The sequence below is a fragment of the Schistosoma mansoni genome, chromosome W (genome assembly GCF_000237925.1).
Source record: "Schistosoma mansoni strain Puerto Rico chromosome W, complete genome".
NCBI classification, from domain to species: domain Eukaryota; kingdom Metazoa; phylum Platyhelminthes; class Trematoda; order Strigeidida; family Schistosomatidae; genus Schistosoma; species Schistosoma mansoni.
The window spans coordinates 2260592-2268914 of record NC_031502.1 but is presented as its reverse complement, the minus strand read 5'-3'; the positions used below and the strand labels follow the sequence as shown (position 1 = coordinate 2268914).

At 33.6% G+C, this 8323-nt stretch overlaps 1 non-coding gene across 1 annotated transcript; it reads left to right on the top strand.

Moving 5' to 3' along the window:
* The first annotated feature begins 5568 nt into the window (after positions 1-5568).
* Smp_tRNA_01999_Pseudo_TTG.1.1 lies at positions 5569-5640 on the top strand. Its single transcript has one exon. It is a non-coding gene (tRNA).
* Positions 5641-8323: the final 2683 nt, after the last annotated feature.

The following is an 8323-nucleotide window of genomic DNA, read 5'->3' as shown; positions in this document are numbered from 1 at the left end:
GTGATTATCTTGTTTTAAAGCATTTTTTTTTTAAATTTTTTGCGCGTGATTGAATTTTTCGCAATATATTTAATTCTAGGTGGAAAAAAACATTCAATTATAATAACAATATTAAAGTAGTATATGTTAATTAATTAATAAGAATCCATATATAAATCCACTTTATTAATGTTATCATATTAAAAGGTATAAAATTCAATGGTATCTATTTCATTGTACAATAATTTTGTTTTTTTTTCTTTTTATAACATGATGATTGTTATTAGTGATGTATATAATCTGAAAGTAGGGGGGGAAGTATTTTTCCTTTTTTTTTTAATTTATTTATAATTATTCGTCACAGTGACTGTTTTTTTGGTTTTTTCAACTTTTTTTTCTACAAAATGAAACACACAAAAAAGAAAATTATTGAGGTTTTTTTGGTTTTTTGAAAGAAACAACAACAACAATATGTTTATATAAAAAAGTGAACTTCCGTTAAATGACAAATAGCGATACCAGTTTTTGGGGGTTTTATACAATTAAATTGAATATTATGATTTTCTATTTTTTTTTAAACAGAATATTATTTTTAATTATTATTGTTGCTAGGTGATTTAATTCTTATATTCATGCAAATATAATTATATATAAGGTATTGGTTTTAGTGATAGTCTATTTAAACGTTTATCATTGAAAGGGAGGTTTCTCACTTTGAACTAAGAGGATTTCCGTTATACTAATTACTTATGAGTTCTAAGATAAGATAAATGCTTTTTATTTAAATATTTTGTTGTAACGGTCGCGTTTTTCTTGTCTTTATGAATGGGACGTTAATTTACCTTAGAAGAATATCTACACTAGATTCCTTCCCGAGGGTTGGCAAAGCAAGGACAGCATTCCTGCAGTTGAAGAACATATGCAACTCAAAATAACTGTCAACTAATTTCAAAGTGAGAATCTTCAATACGAACGTCAAGACAGTCAGTCCTATTGTACGGAGCTGAAACGTGGAGAACTACCACATCTATCGTCAAGAAGGTACAAGTATTTATAAACAGTTGTTTACGCAAAAATACTCAACATTCACTGGCCGAATACTATCAACAACAGCGTTTTATGGGAGAGGACAAACTAGCTTCCAGCTGAGGAGGAAATTAGGAAAAGACGTTGGAAGTGGATCGGACATACATTGAGGAGATCACCAAACTGCATCACGAGACAATCCCTAACTTGGAATAGTGAAGGGAAGTGGAAAAGAGGAAGGCCAAATAACACATTACGCCGGGAAATAGAAGCAGATATGAAAAGGATGAATGTTAACTGGAAAGAACTGTAAAGGATCGCCCAGGACAGTTGGATGGAGAATGCTAGTGAGCGGCCTATGCTCCTCCACGAGGGGTAACAGACGTAAGTAAGATTCCTTCCCAGTATCTATTTTACAGGACTTCAACACAACTTAGATCAAGAATACGTAATTAGCCTGACTAGAACGTAAATATATTTCCACATCAGAAACCAACAGCAATCAATAATAATAAGGATAGAAGAAAATATAACTCATATCAGACTGTCTACAAGTCTGACTAAGCGGACAACCAATCATTATCATCCTCGCCCACACATCACATATCATCATCATCATCATCATCATCAATTTAGACACTTCCTCTAGTTCATTGAATAAGAATGTATTACTGTTTAACTCTGCTGAATAATTAATATAACCCTAGTTTGTTTACAATAATAGGTGCTTTTGAAATGTGTTTGATTCATTTTGAATATCTATATATGGCTATTGATTAGTGTGAATGCTTTTAATATGGGATATGAAAACCAACAGTTTAAAGTTTGTTATAATGTTGAATTTTGAACTAAGACGAAATATTTAATCTGACTATTGTTGTATAACATTGTTTACTAAAGTGCTTTATATGGAAGTTAGTAATTCATTAAATTATATCATATTATCAGTACGAAGTCAACAAATCGTATAATAAAATGGTTTTAATACTTCAATTCATGGGTCAATGTAAGCTAGACCACCACTGAAAACCTGGAAGTACATCATGTGCTCACTAGTGACCAGCTACAAGATGGGTTCTCTGGGGGTTCTAGTGAGAAGCCGTGACTAGTGGAATTCCAACCCGTGTCGAGTGGAGACAGGTAACGACCTCAGACAGTGGATGTAGAATTGCACAAGATCATGAACTGATTGAAGTTAGACATTAACATCATTGGATGCAAACTCAGTAATCTGGAGGTTAAGAGTTCACGCACGAAACTGAAGGTCCTGTGTTTGATTCCCTCTAATGCAGGATCGTGGATGTGCACTTTTGAGGAGTTCCATAGTAGGATGAAATGGCCGTCCTGTAGTTCTAGGTTTTCAATGGTATTCTTGCTTACATGGACCCATGAATTCAACTATTAAAATTACCACAATCTCCACAAACCCCGACCTTAATAATAAAATAGTCGTTTAATTTTATTATTTCCAATCGTCAATTTTTCGGGATTGAATACGTTATGTCTTGGTCACTTATAGATCCCTCATGTTAATCGTTTTACATCGCAAATGATAATGTTAAAAATTTGTACTTGATCTTAGATACCACTAGAACCCAGTTCATATACTTCATATTATTTAATCATTGGTTATATATCCATTGATGTTGAGGTTCCTTCCACTTGAAGAGTGAACCCTAGTATACAGTGCTTAAAAAATAATGTTATTTTATTGCCTTCTGATTAATGACTAAAAAAAATATTTTTCAGTAGGTAATAACTATTCCTAAACTTTATTATTTAGTATCTTACGTCAGCTGACAAAGCAATCTTTATACGTAATATGGAAACCAAATGTAATGAACTCGTTATAATGATACAGTTGATGTTCTGTTGATAGTTTGGCTTGTTAGCGAAGTCTATTAGGATGTTCGTTTTTCAGCAATCAATGCTACGGTTCAGTAGGATCTAATACATCGGAGTTGACGATTTCTTGAACAAAATAAGATGTACGCTTTGGGTTTTCAGTTCCTACCTATTACTGGAAGCACGTTAGCCAAGTGTAGTTGTCATTATCTTGTTGATTCAGACTTTACTCTCTTTAATTAAGAATATGAATCATCCTAGTAATTAATAAAATATTATATTTATTTAAAACTTCACAGGTTACCACTTCATTACTTGTAAAAATCAGTGACGCATATGGTGCAATGAATATCTTTTGTTACATATCACCTCAAGTACGTAGTTTGGAGACCAGATAAAATAACACAAAGACATCCCCAACGGTAGTACACATCCTCTAACGTAGGCTACAAAGGTTAATTATACAGAGGAAAATCATTTATTGCCATCTCGACTGATGATGGCAGAGTGTGAAATGCGAGGCTAATTATAAACAAGAATTAACATGATCTGGGGTACTAACTCTTTAGTTAGTTTTAGTTACCTGGATTCATCTTAACGTACTTATTTTAAAGGACTTCGGAATGGAAATTTAGAAAAGTCCTCTTTTGACTGATTTTTCGAGTAGTTTTACCAAATGCTCCATTTCTTGGCATCAAAGTATAGAAAGTTAAATAGTAGTCAACTCCCTAGTGACTTACCTTAATTTACTTTTCTAGTCTGAAGTTGTGACTGATGTAGTCCAGATATTTTGAGAATGAAGCGGTGGTTACCAGTGGCATTGAATAGCTGTCATGGTATGTCATAAATTGATTGAGGTTGGAATAGTACAACTGTACTTCAACCCAGTGGTTCAAGTAATTAAGCATTCGCCACAAGCTCTGAAGTTCTTTGCTTGAATCAGCCATCAGGTCGCAATTGTACACTATCAGGGCGTTCCCATACTAGGACAAAACAGTTCCAGAGAGTGGACAAATAAATGCAAGTATAAAGTATTTTTCATTGAATTATTGGTTTTCTATACGTATAAAATCAGTCTAAAAAAATAGATAGTAACGTAAATTTCATATGAACCCTATTTCATTGAGAGAATGTAAATCAATAAATGAAAGTATGTTGAATAACAATTAAAGTTGAAAAAACCAACATGTTGATTAAAATATCTGACTATCAGTGTGTTGACTACTATACTAAATCATGGTTAGTTACTGTGAATATGATGTGTAGTGAAAAAAGGGTAAGAAGACTTGTTTAATAATTCTTGCTCCCAATAAATTTTATCAGGCGATTTCAAAAAGTCTACCATTTTCTAGGTAAATAGTTTCAAATTCTTAGAAATAAACATAAGCATTTATTTGTAAGCATTCAAATCCATTGGTTACTGATGTTAAGATGTTGTGATCCTTAACGTCAATAACGGGAAGATTCAAATCCTTACCAATGACCAAATAAAAATCATTCCTGTTGAACAAGTTGATGAATTTACAGACTCAGTATTTCAGTGAATTATACTTTGACGTTAAGAGTAAAACTTGCTGTATATTTAGGTTTTAATATAAACATCAATAGAGAGATACAGTTATATCCAACTGAAGAGCCTCAAATAGAATGAAACTCGTATCCTAAATTCCACGACTAAGCATTGTCCAACTTCTTTTAAAAAGTAGGGATTAGGTTATAAAAAGAAAAATGACTTAATCAGAAAGGGTTTTGTGTAGACTTAGTATTTTCATAGTTGAAAGCATGAGTCAATTGAAGCTAGACCACCAAGGAAAACCTGAAACTACTGGACGGCCTTTTCGTCCTATTGTGGAACTCCTCAGCAGTGCGCATCCATGACCTCGCCTCGCAAGATTCGAACCCAGGACCTACCAGTTGACATGCTTTCAACTATGAAAATACTAAATATCCACAAAATCCCTTTTGATTATAATCATATGCTCACTAGTGACTGATTCCAAGAGATAATTCCTGGAGTTCTAGTGAGAAGCAGTGACCAGTGGAGTTCAAACCACGTCTGTTGTGAGATAACAACTTACTGAAGACAATTGGTGAATGGTTGCTCAATTTCGTGGATTGGTTGAAGTTGGACATTAACACCATCAGATGCCGTCTCAGTGGTCTATTAGTTAAGTGCTCTTGCTCGAGATTGGTAGTTCCTGGGTTCAAATCTCGTGAGGCGAGGTCGTGGATGCGCATTGCTGAGGAATCCCACAATAGGACGAAACGGCCGTCCAGTAGTTCCAGGTTTTCTGCGGTGGTCTAGCTTCAATTGACTCATGCTATCAACTATGAAAAATGACCTATTCAAATATTTTAAAACTAAATCACTTGTAAAAATACCATCTGGTTTCATGAACGTCAATCTTCTGTTTAAATATTATCTTTTCAATGTCATTACATATAGACTTTTTCGAAAGAAAAATGTTATGTTCCATGATCAATAAAATATTATTACAAGCTGACAAATATTAAGAAAAGTAGAGTGAGTTTTGCTGCATTATATAATTTGCTTACCATGCTTGTGAATTAAGGCTATATTGAGGCAATACGCAGAGTATGCACATATGCCAATTAGAGACTGACCAGTTGCAGTCCTAAACATCGATGGGAAGATTCAAGCAAACAATACTGAATGAATTTATACTTCACCCCATCGCAAAAGCAAGTGGCTATCAGGACTCAGTGGCCGAGTGGATAACGCGATGGCGTTTGAAGCGAAAGTTACTGGGTTCGAGTCCCAGAATGGACATCAACTCTGAGATGCAGGTACATCCAGCTCACGAGTCCCAAATAGGACGAAACGCGCGTCCTCCATTCCACTGCTAGCCACTATCCATCTATGTTTATCATGCTTGTGAATTAAGTCTATATCGAGGCAATACGCACAGTATGCATATAAACGAATCAGAGACTGACCAGTTGCACTCCTAACACATAGATGGGAAAATTCAAACAAACAATACTAAATGAGTTTATAATTTGTAGTGTTTCATTATCTTCTTTTTTATTCTTGTGGATTCATCTGTTGAACATTGAACTTTTTAAATGTCAGTTATATGTCGTAGCAATCGTAATTTACTGTAACCAACTGAATTTGTTCGTATGCTTAGTTTTAAGTCACATACCATAATTAGTGATTGTAATACTTTAAATTTTCTTAATCAAAATAAGTGATGTTGGATTTAAAGGTATATTGGCTAAGATTTCGCGTCACTCAGACTAGCGATGATATTTCAACTTGACTGATAAAATTCCATCAACATCAGAATAGATTAGACAAACATGCAATCGGTCGCTACTCAGTGATTAAGCAGTTATAGACCATCTCATTCCTACAGGAGGCCTATGTGAGTTCCCAATAGCTATGTGGTAACGTCTGCAATTTCAAATACTGCAAGATGCGTGTTTCAATTTCACAGGACGCATCAATTCCCTACATCCTACTGGCAAGTGTCAATTACTATGAAACTTAAGTCTAAGGTTTCTTGTTGAATATTTCTAACCACCTAGATTCTTCGACGAAATGTTTGTAAATCGAGTTATTTAATCTTCAATTTGACTCTATAATATTTGTTTATAAATAGTACCGTTATTTTGCTTATTATTAAAGTAATGACTATGGACATTCCAAGTTAGAATAAATTGAGTGTCAGGAAAATTTTCAATGAAGATTAGTTGTTTTCTTACTCTCTAAAAGATGTTGGCAACCAAAAAACATTATTTATGTTCATACATCTAGCTTAATACTGATCCAAAATTTTTAAATTATATCTGTTAATTTATGATCAATTAATTACTGAGTAATCGTCTACTTCATCCTTATTTAGTCCTTTATTGCTAATCGAATTCTATCCATCAAGATATAATACTGCCACTAACCTAAATAATTTGACATCACTTGCATTGTGTTGAAATGTTAGATGGTTGAAAGTAGTTGTCAGAATATTCTGCTTGATCTAGGTTCCATGCTGTTTAGCATTCGTTGCAAAAACCCACCTGTGATCTTAAGAAGACTTATGCTTTCTGAGGGATTCGATCACGCACAGCCCAAATTCGTCAGTTCTGTGATGACTGAATGTATTCGATAGGTAACTTGGAATTCAGGGTTTGCTGATTGGCACTTGTACTTAAAACATATGTGCAATCAAAAGGGGCTGATATCTCTTGTAAGACTTAAATCAGCGTCACCCAGTGTTGCATCTGAAGACTGTCCTAATGAGCTTCTCAAATAACTTCGAATGGCTTAAATAAAATCTAATTAATTACAACACTAAACAGTTTATCTTTAAGCCAATAAGTTCATTCTGTGTTCAACTGAATTAAAGTTTAATTAAGGAAATTTATTGTTGAAAGAGAATGATATATTTATTTACCTTTATTTTAAATTAATTTATTTCACGTGATTACATGTTATTAACTTCATCATCACTTAAACTAATAATATAAACTTTAATAGTTGAATTCATGAATCAATGTAAGCTAGACCACCATTGAAAACTTGGAAGCACTAGACGGGCGCTTTGTTCTACCATGTGACTCCTCAGCAGTGCACACCCACAATCCCGCAAACGGGAATCGAATCCATAACTTTCGGTCTTCAGAGAGAATACCTAACATCAAGACCACTGAGCTGGCATCCAATTCTGTTGATGACTAACTCTCAACAATCCACAACATTGAGCGACCATCTTTCACTATTGTTGGGTGACAGTAACAACTAAAGCGACCATGATCGGAAGACCAAATTCTGTATAGTTGAGAAATGAATGAAATCTTCAGACCTGCCTGTAAGCCAATAGATCAGTAAGTGAAAGGGTTTTAAATTACGTGTATCAAATAAAGATCCATAACTAGGCACTAGCTAACACCCTACTGTTATGATTTTAAAGTTAACTGAATTGTAATGTAACGTAGCTCGACAATTAGTGAGTTTGATTCTAGATGTAGATTATGTGCAAAGGGCACCTTCGTGCATAGACTTTCTGTTTGATACTATTAATCAATAACTTATAATACTTTTAACCTTAATTAGTTTCAGTTAGATAGGGTAACTTCAGATTATTTATTTTATGCCAACTACTTAGGATTAAACTTTCAAGTCATTTAACTTACTGATTATAAAATAAAACTTATCTTTTCAGTATAATCAGTACTAAAGAGAAAAAAGACTTGCATTGGTTAATTTACTATAATCAGTGCATTAATTGTTAGATGAAAAGTGGCCTTTTATAACATTAGAGCAACTTATGTTTCAACTGTCTAAATATTTCATTTAAAAAGAACACTGTTCTTCTTGGTGTATTATCCTTTTTATAAATCCATTGATGGAACAAACGATACACAAATTGTAAACTAAACACTTGATAGGAGAATAATTGTGACAACTGAATTGTATTTTCACATTTGAATTCATGGGTCGATTTAAGCTAGA